General features: G+C 39.9%; 1 long non-coding RNA gene across 1 annotated transcript; it reads left to right on the top strand.

Moving 5' to 3' along the window:
• Window positions 1-3,704: 3,704 nt before the first annotated feature.
• On the top strand, window positions 3,705-23,878 carry LOC118147307 (uncharacterized). The gene is made up of 3 exons (XR_004733566.3): window positions 3,705-3,891; window positions 5,475-5,617; window positions 23,487-23,878. It is a non-coding gene; the product is annotated as an uncharacterized LOC118147307 (long non-coding RNA).
• Window positions 23,879-25,035: the final 1,157 nt, after the last annotated feature.

Here is a 25,035-nt window from a genome sequence, read left to right as displayed (position 1 = left end):
GCTCTTCATGAAGATGAACCACAAGCCCAGATTGCCAGCTCTGGGTTGACTGTGGAGGTAGATGCCCCCAAACTCAGGACCTCACCAAGATCATGGTAGGTATCTGGGCCCAATATGATGAGCTGGCTCAGAAGAACCAAGAGGAGCTGGACAAGTTCTAGTCTCAGCAGATTGAGGAGAGCTCTACAGTGGTCACCTCACAGTCCACCAAGGTTGGAGCTGCTGAGATGATGCTTATGGAGCTGAGACCTACAGTCCAGTCCTTGGAGATCAACCTGGACTCCACGAGAAATCTGAAGGCCAGCTTAGAGAACAGTCTGAGGGAGATGGAGGCCCACTGCACCCTGCAGATTGAGCAGCTCAACAGGATCTTGCTGCACCTGGAGTCAGAGCTGGCACAGACCCGGGCAGAGGGACAGTGCCAGACCTATGAGTATCAGGCCCTGCTGAACATCAAGGTCAAGCTGGAGGCTGAGATCACCATCTACAGCCACCTGCTGGAAGATGGTGAGGACTTCAATCTTGATGATGCCCTGGACAGGAGCAACTCCATACAAACCATCCAAAACACCACCACCCATTGGATGGATAGTTGATAGCAAAGTGGGGTCTGAGACCAACAACACCAAAGTCCTGAGACATTAATCCAGAAGAAGCAGGGGACCTTTTGGGGAGCAGAAGGCCAATAAAAAGTTCAGAGGTCAAAAACAACAACAACAACAACAACAAAAAAACCCCGCTATTGTTATGAGATGTCTGACATAACCAAACCTAATCCTAACTAATTCAGAATTTTGTCTTGAGATGAAGTGCTAAGCATGAGCTTGGGCAGATGACAGGCTGCAGGAACATAGATGCTGTAGAATAGGAAGAAGGTCACCCCCATTAGATGGTAGCAAAACATTGGGTCAAATTGCATCTGCTATACCTTGAAAGGCAGACCACGTGTTAGTGAAAGTGGTAGAAAAAGGCTAGAATGTTGGTGGTTTGGCTGCTTTTTGCTGCTTTTAGCAAAGTTCTACAGGAGAGAGTTGAATTCAGCTGAGAGCTAGTCAGTCTGCAAGCGGATGTGGAAGGTAATGTCACTTTGCTAAGGGAGGCACTCTGTGCTGCAGCCTGCACTCTAATTTGACTGAGAGTCTATATTTGGGGGTGCTTGAAGTGTTAATTAAGCTAACTATGTCTGTACCCCAATTTGGAAGCAGCTCCAAGAGGTGGCTGCGAAATGACAGCCTTGCTAATGTGTAGCACTGTTACCCCAAACCCTCTTCAAGCAACTTACTTTAAGAGTTCTCTGCCAAAATGAGAATCAGCTTAGCTGGCTGCAAAAATCAGATCTTACCAAACCTTTTGTTTCAGCTGCTGCTATGTTTTGTGCGTGTGTGTGTGTGTGTGTGTGAGCGAGCGAGTGAGCGAGAGAGGGAGAGAGAGAAAGAGAAAGAGATGTGGCCAAACACTGGCCAGTAAGGAAAAAGCCTGAGACTTTAGGCTTAAACACTTTGTCTAGATGACATCTTTGTCTGTGTTTTTTCACACAGGGAAACAGATAAACTGGAAGCTCACTAAAATTTTGAGGGAATCATATTGGAAACAAAAAAGCCTGTGAACAGCAATCTCTAGAGTAATGCCTGTGTTCCAGAGGCTGCATTAGCAGGAAGAGGGTGTGAAAAAGGATTGTGTGTACCCTCCAAGGCCCATTTCAGATGTGTTCAAGAGCATGATAGATAAGGGAGAAACTTCCAGAGGAAAAAGCCAGGGCCAATGGAAAAGGGAATTATTCTCAGGAAGGAGAGTGAGAAGCTGCCAGGGTGTCTAACCAGGGAAGGTGCTTCACTATCAAGGATAGGAGACTTTGCTATTCCTGTCCAGTGGGATATGACAATAGTTATGGGCCAGTGACTTTTGGGCATTTCCCCTTCTCCCATTTTCAAATGAGAGTCTTTAGAAATTGTTATCTTGTTTCTTCTCTACCATTTTAATTTTTGGTATGTGGTAGGAAGGTAAGTTACTATTAGCATATAGATCACCTGACCACTAAGAGCTACATCTGGGCCTGATGGAGAGGACTGAGCACCAGTCATACACTCTGGATTTAAGCTTGCTGCAGACTGGTTGGGTCATTGCCTTCTTTTGTGGAAAGGGTATGGGTGCACATGGATATTTTTAGGGTTAAAGAGGTGGATTGTGAGGCTAGGCACAGTGGTTCATAATCTGAGCACTTTGGGAGGCCAAGGAGAGAGGATTGCTTGAGCCCAGGAGTTTGAGACCAGCTTGGGCAGCATAGCAGATCCCCTCTCTACAAAAAATTAAAAAATTAGCTGAGCATGGTGATGTGCACCTGTAGTTCCAGCTACTTGGGAATCTGAGTTAGAAGGATTGTTTAAATCTGCGGGGTTGAGGTTGTGAGCTATAATTGTGCCACTGCACTTCAGCCTGGGTAACAGCGAGATCTTATCACAAGAAAAAAAAAAAAAAGAGGTGGATTATGAAAGAAACACCTAGTTTTCTCACCGTATCTTCCACAGTGATGTAGCCTTTGACTTTTTGCTGGGCATATGGCTTTTCAGAATAAAGATTACATTTCCCAGGATCCCTTGTAACTAGGGTTAGTTATGCTGCTCAGTTCTGGCCAATGGGCTATAAAAAATGTGTGTGTGTGTGTGCGTGCGTGCATGCGCACGCGCGCGCGTGTGTGTGTGAAATCAAAAGGACTTAGATATTTCTCCTTTACTTTTAACTTTATTACTGGTGGGAATGTGGATAGATTCACTATAGCAGCCCTGAACCATTACTTTAGATATTTACATGAGAGAGAAATATAGTTCTTTCTTTTAGAAGGCATTTGTTTGTGTTTTCTTTCACTGGCAGTTAAATCCAACCTGGTAAGGGGGTGTTAAGACAGAAAGCACACTAATAGGAGAATGAAAATGTCTATTTCCCAGGTTGCTCCATTTCAATATTTTATACCATTAAGGACAATGATCACAAAACTGTTTCTCAGACTATTTTTTCCCGTTTTTTAGAAGTTTTATTTTGTTTTTAATTGACACAATAATTGTACATATTTATGGGGTTCAGTGTGATGTTTTGATACATGTATACATTGTGTAATGATCAAATCAGAATAATTACCATATCCATCACCTCAAACACATCATTTCTTTGTGGTGAGAATGTTCAAAATTATGAGGCCTTTTCCTTGGAATTCTTGCATAGATGGTTTAACATCTTGCTTTGGAAAGTGAAGATAGCTGATACCTATTTTCTAGATGTTCCAGAGGTAACTGAGCCAGAAAGAGTTCCAGTACCATTTTAACATTCTGTTATAATCAGGTATATAAACTAACAGTTCCAGAAAATGCACACTATAGTTAGATGACAGAGTATGTATGTTATACACTATAAATCCTCAAGGAATACAGAGAATGGAGAAATTATTGTAGGCTGGATTGGTTGGAGAAATTTCTGAGGTGTGACAGACTTGAAATGGAGGGAATGAAGGTCTTTGCTAAAAGACAAGAGGGTGTGCCAGGTAAGGGTGTGAGTGTGTGTATGTAGGGGTGAGGCAGTTTAGACTGTACAGGTAAAAGCACTACAGTAAGAATGTGCATAGTTCACATGGGGCCCTTTGTTTGGAGCTTTATATTTCTTGGTGAAACTTTATCTCTATTCACTTCCTTGATTTTTCTTCTCCTTTGTCTTCCAGGGTTGTTATATGACTGCATGATGATATCTTGATCACCTATGCCTTTATTGATGGAAAATAACACCCCTCAAAGTACTCTCCATATATTTATGGGTGTTTTTCAGGAGTGGAAGACACCACTGTCTGCTTTTCCCAAAGTCATCCCCTCTATCCAACCCCAACAGCAGTACATGTCCCCAGTCCAGGTACTTCCCTACTCACAGACCACAGTTTTGTTTGGGTATCAGGCAGCTGCATTGTTCAGAGAGCTTAGACCCCACTCCCATAAAGATAGAGCATCTTATTCCTGTAAGCCATGCAAGGGTATCTTGTTTCCCAGTTCAGTGGTTGGTATAGGCACTTGGCATATAGTGCAATTCTAGCTCATGTGTTGCAAGGAGCACTGGAGAAAGAGGGTACTTCTGGAAAAGTTATCTTTGCCATTAAAGAGGGATACAAGGAAGGAGTATTCTGTTTTAAGTTTGTGTGAGCTTGTGATGCCTAAAACATCCACAGTCATCTGGCCTGAGATGGGATAGCCTGAGACAAAAGCCAACATACCTGGGAGAGCAGAGCAGAAAGACAGAAAGTCCTTGATGGTGTCATTGGATTGGGAACCACCCAACCCTGCCATTTCTTAACTTCCAGGCTCTTTGTTACATGAGAAAATAACCCTCTTTTATTGCTTAAGCCATTTTAGCTTGGTTCATGTTTATTTGGTGGATATGCTGGAGTGCTGCTCCCTATTCAGAAATAGCCTTAGTTCTTCTCTCCACAAGGGTGCTATTTGGCAGCTTCGGCTCCTCATACCACCTGGACAGAGACCACAAGAGCTCCTCCTGTGGGGAACCTTTTGCAATCATTACATTAACCTCAGGGGAAACAGACCTGAGGTAACAACGAAACAGCTGTTAACGTTGACAATTCATCATAGGCATGGGATCAATCTTTCCAGGAATTATCCCTTGTAATTCCTGACAATGCAGCAGAGACTGGGATGTAACTTTTTTTTTTTTGAGAGGGAGTCTCGCTCTGTCACCCAGGTTGAAGTGCAATGGTTCAATCTCCACTCACTGCAACCTCCACCTATCGGGTTCAAGCGATACTCCTGCCTCAGCCTCCCGAGTAACTGGAATTATAGGCATGTGCCACCATGCCTGGCTAATTTTTGTAGTTTTTAGTAGAGACGGGGTTTCACCATGTTGGTCATGCCGGTCTCCAACTCCTGACCTCGTGATCCACCTGCCTTGGCCTCCCATAGTGCTGGGATTACAGGTGTGAGCCATGGTGCCCAGCCGGATGTAACTTTTAACAAGACTTCACAGAAAGTTCAAGGATGATGGAGGGGAAGTGCATATGCACAGTAGCTCGCAACTGAAGTGTGCATGTCTCAGGCTATCTTCAGAGTGTCTTGGCAGACCAGCTCCTGGTTTTATGCCTGCTTTATCTGGGGCAATTTGGCTAACCCCTTGCCCCCTCTGCCTTGTACCATGCTTCTGCCGCCAGAGTAGAAAGATTTCCCTCACACTAGTCCTTGGGCTGTACAAAGTATAGTCCAAGTACTGGCAGCATCAGCTTCACCTGGGAAATTGTGAGAAATGCAGAATCATAGGCCCTGCCCTAGACCCACTGAAATATAATCTGTATAAACCTTCTAGGTGGTTTGTAAGAACATTAAAGTTTAACAAGTTATTCTAGTCTAAGACTTGCCTCTTGTGCCTTCATTTCCTGTTCCAGATTTGAACTCTACCTGGGATGACTGGCTATGGAAACATTTTTTTTTTTTCAGGGAAAACTCCACCCTCATAGTGATGTGGACTTTTGGGCTCAACAGGACACTCATACAATTCCATACAACCAGTACATAGTCTCAAATCCAGGCTGGTCAGTTTAAATAAATGGTCACTATGTGGCATGAAAAGCCCAATCCAGGTAAGGGCTAAGCCTTTTCAACTTTTAAAAAAATTATAAAAGTACCATTAAAATATTAACATTTAAGACAAAGTGAATTTTATATAAGTTGATATTACCTTCTCATCCTTGTCTACATACATGTATATTTAATTTTTACATATTTGATTTAATATTTAATGATTCAATTTTATATTCTGCATGTTCATTCAGTAGTACACTGAGATAGTCTTCCATTCTGTTATTCTTTTTTTATTTCCCATAGCCTGTATTTGCTCATTTTTACACCCCTGAGATAATTAATGTTACAAACTTGATTCATATTTTTGCATGCCTTTCTCCATCCTCATGCAAATATATGCACTCATGTATATGTCATTTTTTGGGTCAGTTTCTCTTTTCTTACAAAAAGAAATTATATTAAGCATTTATATCAGGTTGGCTTTTTTTCACCTTAACCATCATGGTAGTCCTCCAGGTCAGTAGGCACAGAGATAACTCCTTATAGTTGCATAATATTCTTTAGTATGGATGTATTACAATTAATGCAACTCTTTTCTCTTACTAATGGACATTTAGATTGCTCTGGTCATATGTTTCCTTACACATAGGGCCTTATGTACTCCATACTTTTACCTCTAAAGACAGATGCCTATACGTAATATTGGTGGGTCGAAGGATATATAGGTTTGAGGAAGCAAACTGCTGTAACAAACAGACCCTATAATATATCATATTTCAAACATAATAAAAGTGAATAGTCCATGTTAGTTCTGGATGCTCAGAGGGGTCTCTGCTACTCATAATCACTCTGGAGTTTAGGCTGCAGGGGCTTTGCCACCGTTAACAAATGAATTTAGTGTCATACGTGAGCTAGGACTCAGTCGTCTGCCACAGAGGAATCAGAAAAATGTAGTGTAGGTGTGCCCCAAACAAGAGGAAACAATTTTTTTTGAATAGCTTCTGCTACAAAGGGTCAATAATATTTAATTTAAACATATATTACCAGGTTGCTTTTGCAAATGATGGTAACAGATTACATTCTTACTGGCAACATATGAAAGAGTCCATGATCTGGAATCCTTGCTGGTGCTGGATGGTATCATCCTTTAAATCTTTCCAAATCTGATGGATGAATAATGAACAATATTGCTTTAATTTGTATTTTCTTGATTATTACTGGTTAAGTGTCTTTTCATAAGTTTAATAGTCATCTGGTTAATTTGTTTATTTCCTACCTGTTCTATGTTCCCTTTCGTCTCATTTCTTGCCTTCTTTGGATTATTATTATTACTGTTATTTTTCAGACAGAGTCTCTGTTCTGTTGCCCAGGCTGGAGTGCAGTGGAATAATCTCAGCTCACTGAAACCTCCTCCTCTAGGGTTTAAGCAATTCTCATGCCTCAGCTTCTCGAGTAGCTGGGATTACAGGCGTGTGCCACCCACACCTGGCTAATTTTTGTATTTTTAGTAGAGACAGGTTTTTGCTATGTTGGCCAGGCTGGTCTTGAACTCCTGGCTTCAGGTGATCCACCCACCTCAGCCTCCCAAAATGCTGGGATTACAGGCATGAGCCACCATGCCCAGTCTGGATTATTTTTTATTATTCGATTTTTTCCCTCTTTTAGTTTGCTAATTTTACATTTTATTTTTGTACTCTTTTAGAGGTTATTCTAGATTTTAAACATATCTCCTAGACTTATGAAAGTCTAATATAATGTTTCAGGTTGGGTCCCCCAGGAGTTAGACTTTGAGGTGTAGTTATTGTTCAGGAAGTTTCCTGGGGAAATGTTTTTGGCTTAACACTAGAGGAAGGGAAGGAATGGAAGCAGGTTTGTCAAAGGGAGAAGTTGGGTTGTGCTGCAATTGGAATGAAAGACTAAAGCCCTCTCCAGGGAACCCTGGAAGTTGGGATGGCTTTTCAGCATTGTCTTGAGTTTGGGTGAGGCGCCAGACTTTTATATCCACACACTGAGCAGTTATTGGATGCAGGCAGCCTTGGGAAGGGGGCATTTCACTGGGCAAGGTGGCCTTTTTCAGTTGATGGCACCTCCCAAAGAGAGGGGACAGCTGAGGAAGTAAGTCCCTAAGTCCTGAAGGGGAGATCTGACTGGCACAGGTCAGATTCACTACATGTAAAACAGTACTTTTACCCCAACCCAAGCAATTCAAGGACCTTAGAACATTTTAACTTCATTTGGTTTCTGATTTGTATTACTATTGTCATTTATATTTATTCTGTGTGTATTTTAACTGCCGAGACATGATTATATAGTTTTTACATTACATATTCATTTATGTTTTCCCACGTACCTTTTCTGTGGCTCTTAATTCTTACTGCATTTCCAAGTTCCATTTGAGATTCTTTTCATCTTCTCACGTAACCCTCTGTAGAATTTCCTTTGGTACAGATCTATTGGCAATAAATTATTTCAATGTTTCTTTGTCTTAAAACATCTTTATTTCACTCTTTCTTTTGGGATATTTTCACTGGTATAGACTTCCAGGCCGGCAATGATTTCCTTTCCTCTGAAAATGCCATTATATTGCCCTTATTCTTGAAGTTTATTTTCTCCGGATGTGGAATTTTTGGTTGATAACTTTCTGTTCCAGAACTTTAAATGTTTTTACCAATGTCTTTGGTATCTTGCTTTCAAATGAGAAGTTCATGATATTTTGAGAAATTGTTCAGCCGTGTATTTTGTGTTTTTTTTTCCTCTGGTTGTTATCAAGATTTTCTCTTTGTCTTTGGTATTCAGCAGTTTGACTGTGATAATATTGATGTCATTTTATGTGTACATGTCCTGCTCACGAATCACTGAGTAAATTTGTCTTTCACTAAATTTGGAAAAACATCTTGGCAATTATTTCTTTATTATTTATGTCTTACTGTGTCTTTATTCTTTTTCTGGGATCCAGTTATATGTATGTTGGATATTTTGCTATCATCCCACAGGTATTCAAAGCTCATATTCTTAGCTATAATCTGCCTTGGGGATGTGTGCTTTGAGTATTAGCCAGAGATTTATTTGATCAGTTTAAACAGAGAAATTGTGGTCATCCTTTCTGACTGTATCCTTTCTGAGATTTCCCTCTTCCTTCCAGTGGCTGATTATCCTGAACTCTGTTTTCTACCATTTGCAAGCCAGTGAGGTAGAGGTTTTCTGTTGGAGTTCTATCAGAACACAGTGTGCAGCACTGACTTTGGCCTATACTCAGGCAAAATGCTGTAAAAATGGGTAACTCACCCTGTGCCGTTTCTTTTTTCCAAGTGTCTACTTTCTTTCACAATTTACCTGTTTGTTCACTTTCCAATGTCATTAGGTTTTTTTTTCTAATTTTGTTCAGAGTTTATAGTTGTGATATATGGGAAATTTGGGTATGGTAGCAGCTACTTTACCATACTGGAAGTAGAAGCCCAGTTTTTTTTTTTTCCAGCAGTTTGCAGGCATCATTCCATTGTTTCCAGGCTTTGTGAAGCATGTTCACTATGTACTGGTATCAATCTCAAAGCAGGACTCTAAACACTGCACTAGCATCAATTCACGTGCTTGAGTCTGGTAACATAAGAAGTTAAATGAAGCAACTTTTATACTCATAGATAGGCAGCAGAGGATCATAGAAGCCTAGGATCCATGATGAGCTGGTTCCCTAAGGCTCAGGAAAGCTGTCCAGGGAGGATGGAGTCTCCTATGCATATATCCCACTTTTCACCACAGCTGAGGTTCCCTGAAGGTGTGTTCCACCCTGGGTTTTATACCATAGGAAACTGTATTCACTGGGCTAAAGTGTTGCAAAAGATCTTATTCTAGGAGGGACTGGAACAGAGCCCAAGCTGTTTTGGCCCGTTCCTCCTTATCTCAGGCTGTTGTATTCCCAGCACATTCTATAGTTATTCTTGAGAATTCTAAGTGAGAAAAGAAAGTAAGAATTGGTCACTAAGGTCATCTGGGGACATGTCCATCAGGTTTCAATTATTACTGTTGGGAATTCAACTGTCAGTCTTATTGGCACTCTATTAAAGGTAATGTGTCCCACTACCCCTTCCTTATCTGCTTTTAGGATTTTCTCTTTTACTTTGACCTTCAAAATTTTACTGTGTTTATCAAGATTTGGATTTCCTACAGCCTGGCTATTTCCTTCTGGCCTATCTTCCAGATAGCCATTATCTTTTTGGCTGCTGCTAAGCCCCTCTCTTGAATTTTTAATTCCAATTGTATTCTTCTGTTCCAGCATTTATACTTGATCCTTTTTAAAAAGTTTAGTTAGTGATTTTCCATTTTCCATTTCATCATATAATATCTTGAACAAATTAATTTCAATTACTTTATAATCTCTGGAACTCAAACATCTCGATTTTGTGTTAGTCTGTTTCTACTGTCCATTCTTTTTTGTTGGTTTTTGGCTGTTTAATCTCCTCTCCTAGCATGCTTAGACATGTATATAAGAGCTGTTACGCTAATCTGGAGTTTTGTATGATGTTACAATTTTCCAGAGGACCTGTTTGTGTCTGGCATTAAGTTACCCTAGGGACAGGGTAACTTATTCAGACCTGGGATTGAGATGATTTGAAGGTAGGCAGATTTTGTGAGGTTGGATTTATTTTGTTCACCATGATGCCTAGGGTATAGGCAGTGTGAGTCCCAACTGAAAGCATACTGTGGTTACCAGGGCACCTTCTCTGTGGTGATCTTGGAACTCCAATTTCTGCTTCCCTCCCCAACTGAGACTATCAATGCTCTGTCTAGTCTTTCAGTTGCTACTTTCTGACCAGGCATTCAACCTTTTAGCTGTTGTTTGAAACCTGTGAACACCAAGAGAGCAAAAGTGGTGATGAATATTGGATTCAATTATCTGCAGTTTTCTCCCCAGGAATGTCCCCTCAAGTCCTCCTCAAGTCCTCCTCAGATTGGTAGTTCTCTGAAGCCAATAAATACATTTAAAAAAGTATCTTGTCTGAGTGTTCTAGTTGTTTTCGGTGGGAAGGTGAGCCTTTAACAAACATTGCCACCATTGCCAGAAGTGGAAATCATCAGTTTTTTTTTTCCTCATGAAGGGGTTTAGAGTCACGAGCGAAAAAAGCTGTTACCTAGTGAAAAAAGCTGCCATAACTACGTAGCCAGATCTGATCTGTCATAATGACTCAAGTCATAATGCGTCTCCTACAACTGCTGAGTTGTTTAGAGAGGATTTTAGTTTGAGGTAGCAGAGGTTGTGTTCATGGGAGAAAAGGTCATAGACTTATATTTCCAGCCTAAGTGGCCTCATTCCTCATCACCAGGTGTGAGACTCAGTGATCATGGCAGAGCCACCATCTTCTCTGTGATACCCTTTCACACCCTGTCCCTGTCTGCTCATCCATCCGACCCATCTATAATCCCAGACTCCCCTACTTTTGGTTACATCTACCTATTTCCCCACCCTTTCATTCTCCCAGTTGTTCCCCTTTGCCCCTAAACACAAGTCTTCTTCCCCTTAGTTCCACTGCACAGACCCATGCCTATGTCAGGGAGGGAGAAGGGAGCAGGTTCTCAAGAAAAATGTAGTGAGTGATAATGAAGTACACAGAGTGCTTGTGCCTGTGACGTCTTAGTTAGAAGAAACACAGGGGAAGACCTGGGGGCATAATAAATCTTGGGCTCCCTCACTCCAGCCTGCAACTGACATGGCAGTGATCTTGTCGATTGCATCAGCAGCCTTTAGGAAAAGTATAACAATGTTCTCACCCTCAGATTAATAGCTTTTTCAGTTTCTCTATTTCTCCTCTTGTTTAGAGGTTAATTGTGAAAAGTTAAGAACCCTGTAACAGGCATTTTGGAAAATCCAGACTTTGGGACACTCACAGAACAAACAGTTTTTTTAACAAATAAATTGCAAGGGAAAATATTGAGGAAGATTTATATATGGAAAAAAGACAGAAAAGAAATAAACCAGTTGAAATGTATAGGCATTATTTGGATTATTATTAAAATAAATATGATTAAAGTAGTATGACATTTATTAGAGAAATTAGAAATTTAAATATTAGCTGGACATTTGATATTAAAGAATTGATATTAAGCTTTTAAATGTGATAGTGACATATGATTATATCTTACAAATGTCAGTCCTTTTAAGAACACATACAAATATTGATGGGTGAAATGAAATAATTTTTGGGATGGGCTTTGAAATAATATGATTGGAGAAAGAGGGTAGGAATCTAGATGAAACAAAATTGTCCACAAATTGATAGTTGTAGAATCTGAGTAAAGAGAACACAGGGGTTTATTATACTATTTTCTCTACTTTTGCATATCTTTGAAGCTTTTCATAATAAAAAAAGTCTCTGTATCTCTGGATAACTTTGTAGAAAGAATCCCCAACAACTAATAATGCAATTCAAAACCCCGTCCATCCCATTTGCATAATAGTCTCCAAATGAGGTCTCTAGCATAAAGAAGCTTCCAGGTCTAAAGAACATAGCACATATTGTGGGGTGGATTTTCAATTTTGCAGAAAATGTGTGTTGGTCTGGAGCCTATTCTCTTTTAGGTTTAGTGCTTACAAGAGATCATCCAGATTATTCTCTCTCTCTCTCTCTCTCTGTGTGTGTGTGTGGCTAATACCCACTTCAGTGCCTTTGAAATGGGGTTTCAACAAATGCTACAAGATTATCCCCCTTGTTTATAGAACATTCCTGGTCCTGAATATTTTAGATAGAGCATGAATGGATGAAATGGAGTTTCATAGGATTTCTCTTCACATAGATAATATTAGCTGAATCCATATCGGGTGTCAGGTGTTAGACTTAGTATTTCACAGGCAATGTTTCCTGAAATGTTCACAATTATCCTGTGGAAAGGTATACTCGTCATATTATCTTTTTTTAGACAAGAAAATGGAAACTTGGAGAGTTGACATAATTTCTCCAAGGGCACAAAAATAGAAATTAGGATACAGAACCAGCTGGGGCTTGAAACCTAGGTTGCTTGACCCCAAAGGCTGAACTCTGTTGCGAATTTCATGATAATTCAGTTTATTACAGATTAAATTAACTGTAGATCCTGGGAAACATTTAGGCAATGGTTAAAAAAGGTTAAAATAAAAACAAAAGAAAAGCCAAATGCCAAAGCTCTAAAGACATCTTCAGCTTTGCTAGAATTTAAAGGTATCTTATGGGGCTGGGAAATGAAGTGGTTGCCATTCTGGGAATGACCTTTCATAAAGCTTTCTGGAATCCTCTTCAGAACACCTCACAACTGCATGTGGTACAAATATTTTCTTCCCTTTCTTGGTCATTGGTGGTACAAATATTTTCTTCCCTTTCTTGGCCATGGAAGACAGAGAAGAGATGGGTTTTCCTGAGCCACAGAAGTTTGCAACCTTGGTGATGAGCCAAGACCTTGTTTTCCATGGGTACTGTTACATTGCTGTTGGAAGAACACCAGGAGATGCTCAGCTTCTTGACTGTCAGTGTAAGGCTTTCTCCTGAGCATGAGACAGTGGCCAAAGTGAGTTTAGGAGGGAAATAGATCAGTGTTTTGTGAAGGACTCCAGTGTCTCCTAGGTTAGTTTCATTTTGCAGATGATTGGGGAAACAAAAGGCCTGGCAAAGACAAATGCCCTTCATGGTGGAGGTGGGAGGAATCTTGTAATGCAAATAAAGACCCAAGATGGGGAAGAACTTAAATACAAGCCATCCTAGAAAATTCTGCAAGGCTTATTTCACAGTTCTCCAGGTATGCTGATTATTTTTGAATTATTTCTAAGGGGCCTGGTGGAAGACCGAAAGAAGCCTGTAACTAGGTGACTATTGCCATGGGATGTTGGTTTCAGTCTATAAACTTGGATAGTGATGTCACTGAGAGGAACTCTAAAACTGGGGCAAGCCAAGCCCAAAGTCATCTGGAAATATGTACCATGCCGGAGTGGCTGCAGAATAGATTTCAGAAATGGGACATCCATTCCGAAGACCTAGTATGTGAAATCCCTGCATTAATGTGTATCAGTTCTTTGTCACTGTCTTGAGGTCACTGGACTAGAATCAAGCACCAGGGTGAAGAGAAGGTCATTTTCTAAGAAATATCCAGATCACTAGGAGGAGCAACACTCATCAGCCAATAGGATTCTACTGCCCCATAAACTATTTGTTGGCAGAGGCTCTTCTTTCAAGGGGTGGGACTAGAGACACAGAACTATTGCTCACTATCCTCCCAGCTCTTGGTATCCAGCTGTTTGGCAGGGCATCTGTTCACAGGAACCTCAACAGTTTCTCTAGAGAGTTGACATTAGGAGGGCAATGAGATTTACTCTTTTTTTCCCCCCAACCAGAGAGAGGGAGATGAAAAATCTCCTAAGGATTCTTTCTGGATTATTAAGGTAAAAGTTTTAAGCACTGCCTTTGCAGGATGGGACTCCCTACAAAATAGTTCTTTTAGCATCAATGGTTCTAGGTGCCTCTTGGTTCTGTGACTCCTCTGTTACTGTGCTAACTCAGAGGAGAATTCAGAGAGCATATATCTTCCTTCTTGCCACCTTTTAGTTTTAGTTCAATTGCTTATTTTGCCCAATGACCGATACCACAGAAAAACAGAATTAAAAAAAAAAAACAGAGCTCTTAAGAGAAGTTATGCATTTCTCTGTTGGTGTGGACTATCCCATAACTCTGTCTGGGTCTCTTGAATTCATATGCAAATAATTTATCAAAGAAGTGCTCTCAGGAGAACAGGTAAGGGAGTGGAGGAACCAGAACAGGGAACAGGAAGAAACCATTCACATTGCTGTGGCTACATAACAAATTACCCCAAAACTTAATGGCCTAAAACTATGGAAATATGCAAATAGGCAATTTGGGCAGAAAGCCATGTGTACAGCTTGTCTCTGCTAACTTGGCATCAGCTAGAGTGGCTCAAGGTCTAGGGGTGGGATTGTGTAAGACACTCTTATGTCTGGTGGTGAAATCTGGCTGTAGGGTGATGCCTCAACTGGGGCTGTCAGCTGGAATATCTAAATGTGGCCTATTCATAGAACATAATATTGACAGAAAACAAACATGGCAAAACTATATCATTTTCAATATGATATTGCCTATAGAAATGTTATAAACAGCCCACTATTATTTATAAATCCATGTATACATAGTAAAAGTATGAAAATATGACTAGATACACAATAACCTCAAAATAATTATATCTGAGTGATATAGTTTGGCTGTGTCCCCAACCAAATCTCATCTTGAATTGCAACTCCCACAGTTTTCACTTGTTGTGAGAGGAAACTGATGGGAGGTGATTGAATTTTTGGGTAGGTCTTCTGTGCTATTTTTGTGAGATTCAATATGTGTCACGAGAACTGATGGTTTCAAAAAGGGGAATTTTCCTGCACAAGCTCTCTTTTCTTGTCTGCCACCATGTGAGACGTGTGTTTCACCTTCCACCATGATCGTGAGGCCTCTCCAACCACGTGGAACTGTAAGTCCAATAAACCTCTTTCTTTTTTGAATTGCCTAGTCTCCAGTGTATCTTATCAGCAGCATGAAAACAGATAAATACACTGGGGGATTATAGACGTTTGAACTTCATCTGTGATATTTTATGTGTCTAAGAAAGATCAGAATCAAATATGATAAACTATTAACATCTGTTATGTGTGGATAAAGAATCTTTCTACATGCTATTTTTTTCTTTTTTATTATTATGTTTTAATATTATAGAGACAGGGGCTTGCTATGTTGCCCAGGCTGGTTTTGATCTCCTGAACTAAAGCAATTCTCCCACCTCTGCCTCTCAAGGTGCTGGGATTACAGGTGTGAGCCACCATGCTTAGACCAAATTTTTCTTTTTGTAAAGGAAAAATTTGGGGAAAAAAGAACACATTTTAAATTGGGATGTTTACATTTGTACCACCTAAAAAAAGGCAATAGTGTTGATGTAAAAACAAAACAACAGAGAATGAATTTTAAAAAAGATGAAATAATGGAGTGTAAGTAAGTTAGAAATGAGTTGGAGGTTAAAATCTGTAATGAAGTTATGCAGGATAGTGCACATATGGCACAAAATAAAACTTTTCTTAGAATATGGAGGGAAAAAAGACAAAGATTAAAACAATGAGGGGTAGGGTAGAGATGTAAGCCAGAGGAGTGAGAAGAGTGAAAATGACAATTGTTGCCGTTGAGGAAGAGCTCATCCTCCATGTTACACAAAAGTGGTTATCAAAGATGTAATAAGCAGAGTTTCCTGAGGCAAAGGAAGACTTGAATGTAGATGGAAAGGACTCATAGGGGTCCTGATAAGGTCCATGAAAAGAGGTCTACCCTTAGATTCTTCCTGTGTCTTTTGAATTATGAGGCTAAAGAAATTGGCTGGGCACAGTGGCTCATGCCTATAATCCCAGAACTTTGGGAGGCTGAGGTTAGGAGTTCAAGACCAGACCTCTTTTTGCATTTTTAGTACAGATGGGGTTTTACCATCTTGATCATCTGGCCAAGATGGTGAAACCCCATCTGTACTAAAAATACCAAAAAAACTAGCTGGGCTTGGTGGCAGGCGCCTGTAATCCCAGCTACTCGGGAGGCTGAAGCAGGAGAATCACTTGAACCCAGGGGGCAGAATTTGCAGTGAGCTGAGATTGCGCCACTGCACTTCAGCCTGGATGACAGAGTGAGACTCTGTCTCGGAAAAAAAAAAAAAAAAGGAAACCTCTTTAAACATCCAGGTTCAAAATTAGTCTACAAAGGAACAAAAATCAGGGTGGCTTCAAACCTAGAGAACTAGAAAGGCTGTTGCCACCTACAGAGTTTTTAAGGTTAAGAATAGGGGACAACACAACCCAAGAATTGTCTTAATTTGTGAAGACAATATTAAAAATTATGCAATAGGCCAAGTTGTACACAACTGAAAAAATTACTCAAAGTTTTACTCTAGTCAACTGAAGGATCAAGGTCTTGGAAACCATGATATAAAAAGATTTACAAATAGCTTCTTATTCTGTTTAGCTTCTGTAATAAAAAATCTAATTATATTGGATATTTTTAAATGGATTTATAACCCAGGGGTAAAGCCTGGGTCTGTAACACTTCCATTGGTTGTTATTGTTGGTTTTTGCTGTTTTTTCAAAATCAAGAAATACTTGTTTTTGGGTAATATTCTTTGCCTCATGGTTCAGATGGAATCGGCTTCTACTTAAAACAATACAACCCACTTCTTTTCTAGTCCAAAAAAGGACCTGCAATATTTCAATGACAGGGCATTGTGTCTGCAGAATACTAAACTCAGAAAGCGTTTTTTTATCCCTCCATCAAAACTGATTTTTATTCAGCAATACAAAAGCATTGCATTGACAAAGAACTTGAGTAATAATTTTATGCTTCTTAGAACTCATTTTGAATGACCTGAGTATATAGGTTTCTTTTTGTAATTATGAAAAATGAATAACCTACCAGTCGCAGATATAATCTGTGATTAAAACCTCCTTTATAACATCTTCCAACTAGAATTGTGAATGACTCTTCTTGGGTTAATTGTACTTAAAATCAGAATATGTAATATAATCTTAACCATGTTAAATTATGTATAGAAAAAGGACTTGAAAGAAATAAAATAGTAAATGAGGATATCTGAGTCGTGAGATTCTGGGTGATTTTAATTTTCTTTGTGTATTTGTATATTTATAATAAACTGTATATTTCTTGTCAGAAAAATGAATGCTATTATGAAAATCAGCATATACAATTTTACCTATGCCATATGATAAAATTATGTGACTATTACACATGAGGAGAGAATTGAGGGGTACACTATTATGTTAAATAAAGAGTCTGCAGTCTTTGGATGTTAGAGCTACAAATGATTTATCTTTTTTTTTTGAGACTTTATATGTGGCAAGACCATATGTTTCTTTCCAACTGAAAAAGTTCTTTATTTTACAAATATACTGAAATAAAATATATTTTATTCAATATAGCAATGCTAAAATGGGCATATATAGGAAAGATATACTATACTTTCTATTTTTAACTCTTTAAAACTATAGCCCTATCCTCTTGCCAATAGTTGCTTTTAAAATCAATGACAGTCCAAACAGTAGACTAACACAATAATTTAAATATAAATAATTATAATAAAGATACTATAACATAAATAAAATATATAATAAAACTAATTTTAATAAACATTATTGTTTTAAGTGAAATAACTACGATCAAATCAATAATTTTAAATACAAGTATTACAATGAAACTGAAGATCTGAATTTCAGACTTGAAATTCTAAACCACAGGGTTTTAGAGAAGAAAAGACTTCTGAGTTGATATCATATCCAACTTCCTTATTTGATGGATGAGCAAACCGAGTGGGGAGAGACCAAATGAGTAGCTCTGAGTTTCACATTAATTTGCGCTGGAACTCAGGGTTCCAGATTCCCTGCACAGTAATTTTTCTTCCCATAATCATGCTCCTAGTGAGGATGGCCTTTGAGTGTGGATACAGAGGAGAGTGACATATGCAAAGGTAAACTAGAGACTGTTCACCTGCCCATCTTCCTATACAAAATAAAATGTGGACTATTTTTGTGTTTGCAATTATGTGAAGCACCATTTGATTCTCATGTCATAGGTCCATGGCTAAAACTTCTTGGTGACCATCTTGAGAGGAGGCAGAAAGTCTCCAATGCTGTCCTTGCTCAGAATGTCACTCTAGAATTTCACTGGAGGAAAATCTAGGAACATTCTGCTGAAAGTTAAGTAGCTTCCAGTATTAAACTATCAACATGTATTTAGTTTCTCAACTATTTTCTAGATTAAAATCAGTGCAAAATTTATGTCAAAAGATATTTCAGGTTTTACTGAACCCACTAAGATTGCCAAATGTTTTTTAAAAATCGATCAAAGAGTCCATCTCTAGATTCCAGAGTCTGGAAGACAAGAGAGAGAAGAGTGATGAGGAAACGATCTTAGGAGCATGGCAGTGGTGGGCTGGTGCTAATAGTGATTTCATTTGCAGTGGGCAGGCATCCAAGGGTATTTTGGGCAAGTCTTATTTCCCAAAGCAATGTATTCTAGTCTTATGAGAGCACTGTCACAATTCTTTTTGAGATATATTTGAGATTGGACTCTGGCATGAAGTTTTTCTGAAAATGAAGCAACATAATGACATATTATCTGGAATTTAAGGCTATCCTTTGATGCAAAAGTGATAAGATTTACCGTTTCCACTAGATGGCATTAGAAACTTCTGAAGCCATGAACTAATTACTAGTCACCTTTGTTAGGCTGTAAATTACACCTGCAGGTTTTAAGAGGCAATTGGCAATCGACTATCTGGTGTGTTTTAACTTTGATGCCAGGTACACGGTTAAGACATTGGTATCAGATCTCACCCTTGACATAAATAGCTTCTGGGATTATCAGAATGTCATTCCACATCTCATGTTCCAAGCAAGAGTTTTGAAAGCAACATATACCCTCCCCTTCTGTAAATCAAAACCAAGTAATACTAGGTCCTCGTATCCTAGCTAGGCAATCAGTCGAGGACAAACATATTAGGTAGAAAGGGTAAACGAAAGCTTTTGTTTTCCTAGCATGCAGATATATATATATATATATATATATATATATGGTTTCTTTTGCCATATTTAAAACATGAGGGAGAAAAACAACAGAATCCGAAGTTTTATGAGCTTCTGTTAGTGGTGGTTTTAAGAAAACTGGGTAGGTTTTAAAATTATAAATGAAAACTTCTGGGGTCTAGAATGGATACATGTCCCAGTGTTTCTGAAAAGTCTGCCTCTTCAGATGCTCTGTGTAGCTAAACCAGGAAATCGTAGGTTCAGTGTGTGCGTGTGCGCATCTTATTCTTTTCTCAGTGGTGTGTTTGCGTGCCTGCCGCTGTCGCCGCTGCCACCATTGCCTGCTCCCTAGCCTGGCTTTCATCATTTCTTCCTGTTGATTGGTGTCACCTCACATGCTTAGAATGTCTGCCTGTCTGTTCAGAGTGTGAACACATTCCTCAGAATGCTGATCTGTTCGTTTCACACCAGTGTCAAAATGACTTATTAAATTCGGCACCTCCTGATACTCAGTGGCTGATGTGTTGCTGTCCAAACAGTAAATGACAATAAGCATATGCAGCTGGTGGGCCTAGCAAACTCATTTAATTTGATAAAAATGTCACCGCAACATGCTTTAAATCGCTGTCCTTTTCATCATTGCTAATTGCTAGCTATAGACCTTTTTCCTATGCTTAATACGAGTGTTAGAATACTACTCTTTCCAGTCTGATTAAGAATTAAAAAAAATGTAGAATTCCTTTTCAGTGGCAGCATTATTTCATCAAGAGATGGATTTTGCTCTTAATTAGCCAACATGCCACTAGGGAAGCTTCAGAGTCATGGGTGTGAAACAGCCTCAAGCAGGAGATCAATCTAAAGGAAAAAAATGGTGGCTGGGGAATAATTGGCAGCTCTGGTGAACGTGGCTGGTTATAACAGTGACAATATGTTCCCGTGGAATATCACAAACCTCTCTCTCCTATTTCCAACTTGGCACATTTCAAGCTCAACAAAAGCAATATATCCCATGGTTATTTGTCTATCATTTTATATTTTTTTCTTGCTACTTCATTGAGGTTTTTCATGTGTTGGCCTGACAATCTGGACATTTCTCCAGAAAGGATTAGGGGATTAAGAAGGCATACAAATTCAAAAAATAATAATCCTTCAGTAGTTTAGTGCTTGAAAACAGATCTGGAACTGATCTATACACTAAAATCAGGCAAACCTGCACTAATTTGCTAAACCCTAAGTTGATTTAATGCCCCCATCACCCACCACCCACATACCCATACATCGAACTCAAACTTTTTAAAAAGATGTGTGCCAGATTGAACAGGAACTATTTCATATACAGGCAAAATGGAGAAAAATTGCAACATAATTTCCCAGCCAAAGTGAACTGATACTTAATTTGGTTAAAACCTACTTTTTTTTTTTCTTTTAAAATAATCTTTCTGTGTGGAGTCTGACTTCTGGAGTGGTGGAGCTCATAGCCATACAGGCCACCAGCCTCTCTGCTCACCTGTTAGCACCTCCTCCCAGCAGGAGGCTTTATCTGGGATTTGACGTATGCAAAATGGAATGAACAAAAAAGGGGCAATTTGCCTTTCCTCCCGATATTCTTGCATTTCAGAGCTCGATAGCCTCTGCTAAAAATGGAGCATGGATCCTGGATTTATGTCTACTTTATTTATGTGGTTGAGTGTATTTTTTTCAAGTTGCTTATGGAAGAAAACATCACAATCATTTTGGTGCAAATTCCAAGTGACGTTCCCAGTCATCTTCTATAGTCTTCCTGCTGTGATTGGCCCATCTAAATAACATAGTCAGTTAAAGACATAGGTAACCTACTTTTAAATACATTTTTGTTTTCATTTTCCATCTATATTTAAAGTTAAGAGGGACATTTTGAGCACTAGACTATCTCAGGCTGCCAGAGGTCATTTCATTTTCTCCTCTGCTTGTGTGCTAGTGATACCTTTACCACTGGTATATAGAAAAGAAATGTCTTTGTGATATTTCCAGGGAGGCCCATGGAAGCTTTTTTTGCTTAAACTGAGCAATGCCAAAGAGCTCATCAAAATGAATGAGGGCAATGGGAAGTCTGGGTCCTGGCTCTAAACTCTTCCAGATCAACAAGGCTCTGCCTGGGCAGTTCCAAGTGAGAAGAATCAAAAGTTCTATGCCTCGGTCAATATGGGGGTGGGGTGGAGGGCACCATTAATCATATTAGTGCTCCCAGTAACTGGTTTGGGGTGTTGATGAAAGCGTGTGTCCCATGCCTGGTAGGTACATAGTGGACGGCTTGCCAAGAGGCCCTCTGGTTGACATACTGGGGCAGAGGGGACCCCCTCAGCCTTTCCTCCCACCCAGGGTTCTCCTAGTCTCAGCTGCCACTCCATTTTACACATTGTGCCTTACATTTCAAGTAGGTTTTGAGCCCAGCTCAGTAAGGTAGCAAACTCATATCATCCTGAACCCTGGGTTCTCCAAGTTTTGGACTCATCATAACCTCAGCTCTCAATTATTGACTGGCAGAGACTTTTCTAGGATTTCTATAATTATTCCCTGAAACAAGCTAGATGATGTTTTTACTGACCACATAAACGTTCTCTTCTCTCTTGCATAAGCAATATATAAATATATTCTCTTCACTTGCCCTGACCTAGTTCAGATCTGCTTCCAGAAGAGTCCACCCTTGTGCCTTGGCCTATGTGCCTCAGTCTACAGTTTTGTGTACTCTTACACCTACATCCAGAGACTTGTAGAAATCATTTGGAGTTGTCAGGGTGCGTTCTTTTCCCCAAAGGTGAATGGTGTCACCCAGTGTGCGTCATTCCATGGCTTGCTCTTTTAACCGAATGCTGTATCTGAGAGCTGGCCATGTTCTATGGAAATATGGGTCATTCCTCTGAAGAACTGCCTGGGCTTCCATGAAATAAAAAGAGCAGAGTTTGCTTAGCATTTTTTCTTCATTTCATAGATGATAAAACACAGATCCAGGAAGGTTAAGTGACTTATCCAAGGTCTTCCAGCTACTAAGCATTAGAACATGGGTGAGAGCCCAGACTGGGCTGATTCTCCTGCATGCCTGGCTCCTCCCATATCATCAGGTTTCCTTGTGAGGCTGCCTTCTTTCTCCTCTCTGCACTATCCTCTTACCTGCTTTGCTCTTGAAGCTACATTAGGCTTGAGGTTTCTGCCACGAGTGTCCTAATTTCTGGGGCCAGGTCTATACTGACCTAGGAAGTACTTGAGGATGAACATTTTGAAAAAACATTTTACACAGTCAGGGGGTGTCTTTCAGCATTTTAAATATTTTATTTCATTTTGCTAACCAGGTAGTTTTATAAACGCTTGAGCTGTCATAGCCTTACAAATCTTTTAAAGATTTTTTTCCCCAGCAGGGTCTGCTTCTCATATTTAACAGGAAAGTGTGTAGGAGGGATGTGGGGGAGCAATTGTTTGGGGGAAATATTGCCCTCACAAACATGAATATGGCAATCACAGTGGTTCCTACACAAAGGTTTATGGTGGTATCGTGGGTCAACAGGAATTTCTGTTTGTGAAATGGCTGCAACATCAGAATGGGAGGATAGGCTGAATAACTTGGCTGCTTTATAAATGAAAGGGCTTTTATCCTCCCAAAGCCTTTCATAGTATTTGAGACTCAGTGGCTAGTTCTGAAGAGGATCCATTCTTGAAAATGGCCCATTTAGCAGCACTTTGAGAAGTCATCAGTGAGTACTCAAGGATGGACTGTCTCAGAAAAAAAAATGTTGTTAAAAAAGCCCTGTTTGTAAATCCTGCTTACCCATCGAATGAACTAATTTTTTGCATCTCAGTACCATGATTTGGAACTTCACATAGATGTATTTGAACATAAAATTTTAAAGCCATTGTTGCCCCAGCTATGTGCTACATACCCCTCCCCACCACCGACCGACCACCTGGTTAGTTTTCTGAGAGTTTCTGCGGGAAAGGTTTACAATGGCTGGTTCCTGGTTTGATGTCATATCGATAAATTATAGTGCTTTAAACAGATGTGATCTCACAGCGTGGAATTCTTCAGGGTAAAGCTCATGAAAAGGTTTTTTTCCCCTCTTGGTTTCATTGTAGTTTTGTTGTTTGGAGGTTTTATGTTGTTCATTTAGTTCCCTGGCTTTTGGGGTTTTATAGTCGTATTTCCTTTGTTTAATATAATTTCTTTTTTTCTTTTAGCTATTTTTGTTAGGGTGCCCAGAGGCCTCCGTTATGAGTGGCTGTAAAGTAAAATATATTATGATTATTACAATGATAAAGTATAAGCTTTTAAGAGTCTACTTATATTGACCCATATATTCTCTTTTCCTCTCTCCAAGATACACACAGAGGCACATTGGAAACACAGTAGAAAACGGCTGCCAATTTAAAACCAGAAGTTAAGAAGAGCAAACTCAAATGTACAGCAAGAGAGCTTCAGACTGGACTAGCTTCCAGCAGAAGTGGAACTGGAAACCTTGGATTCTATTGCCTCTTCTCTGTGACATGGGAAAATATGTCAGTATCTGAACTTGAACTTGGTCATTACTGCTCATTTCCTAACCTTTTCCAAGCCACGTAACTCCCCTGAGGCTTAGTTTTCTCATCTGTGAATTGCGGGATGATATATTCATGAGCTTGCTGTAAAGACTGAATGAGATAATGTGTATAGAAGTGCCAAGCATGGCCTCTGGCATACAATAGGTGCTCAATAAATATGAACTGGAATACACATGCACTCTGCTCCCTCCTGGTCCCTCCTGCTCCCTCAGAGCACCTGGCCTGGCTCTGGGTTCCCTGGGATATGGTAGGTTACCAAAGCAGGCACTAAGGCATGTCTACTCTTGGTACCTTATTACCTAGGTTTCCCGTGCCACCTGTTTCATTCTAGACACAGATTTCAGGGTTCCTTCCAAGAGAACCTCACTTCTGCTAGCTGTCATGCTCAAAAAGGGACTGATGACCACTCAAGCATGATATGATAGTGACTTATGAATGTCCTTCCTCCAGACAGCGTTTGGATTATTACAGGTTTTTATTTGCTTTTATTCAGCACTAAAAAGGCATTGAGAGCCAAAGGAAATTCTCTTTAATGGTGGGATTTAGGCATTATGGCACTTTTCCTGATGGAGGAGGAGAAGGATATTCATCCTGAAACCCTCTGTTGTCATATCCCATGGGTCACTGCTGAATCTCTCTACTCATACTGATTTCTTTCTCACTGGGTTGAAATAGTGTCCTTCCAAAATTCATGCTGGAACCTGTAAATGTAATCTTATTTGTAAATAGGGCTACTGCAGATATAATCAAGTTAAAATGAAATCATATTGGACTAGGGTGAGGCGTCACTTCAATATGACTGATATCCTTATAAGAAAAAGGAAATTAGGCCACAGACATTGACTCACAAGGAATCAGGCCATTTGAAGACAGCAGCAGAACTAGGAGTGAAGCATCTACAAACCAAGGAATGACAAAGTTTGCTGGCAACCACCAGAAGCTGAGGAGGCAGGGGAGGATTCTCCCCTAGGGCCTTCAGAGAAGGCATGGCCTGGGCAACACCTTGATTTCGAACTTCTAGCCTCTAGGATTTGGAAAGAATAAACTTCTGTTGTTTTAAGCCACCCAGTTTGTGGTACTTTATTTTTTTTTTTGAGATGGAATCTTGCTCTGTTGCCCCGGCTGGAGTGCAGTGGTGTGGTCTGGGCTCATTGCAACCTCCACCTCCCAGATTCAAGTGGTTCTTCTGCCTCAGCCTCCCAAGTAGCTGGGATTATAGGCGCATGCCACCACACCCAGCAAATATTTTGTATTTTTAGTAGAAAGAGGTTTTCACCATGTTGGCCAGGCTGGCCTCAAACTCCTGACCTCAAGTGATCTGCCCATCTC

This window comes from Callithrix jacchus, chromosome 14, assembly GCF_049354715.1.
Source record: "Callithrix jacchus isolate 240 chromosome 14, calJac240_pri, whole genome shotgun sequence".
NCBI lineage: Eukaryota > Metazoa > Chordata > Mammalia > Primates > Cebidae > Callithrix > Callithrix jacchus.
The sequence above is the reverse complement of the archived record's forward strand: the minus strand, read 5'-3'. Positions and strand labels throughout refer to the sequence as shown.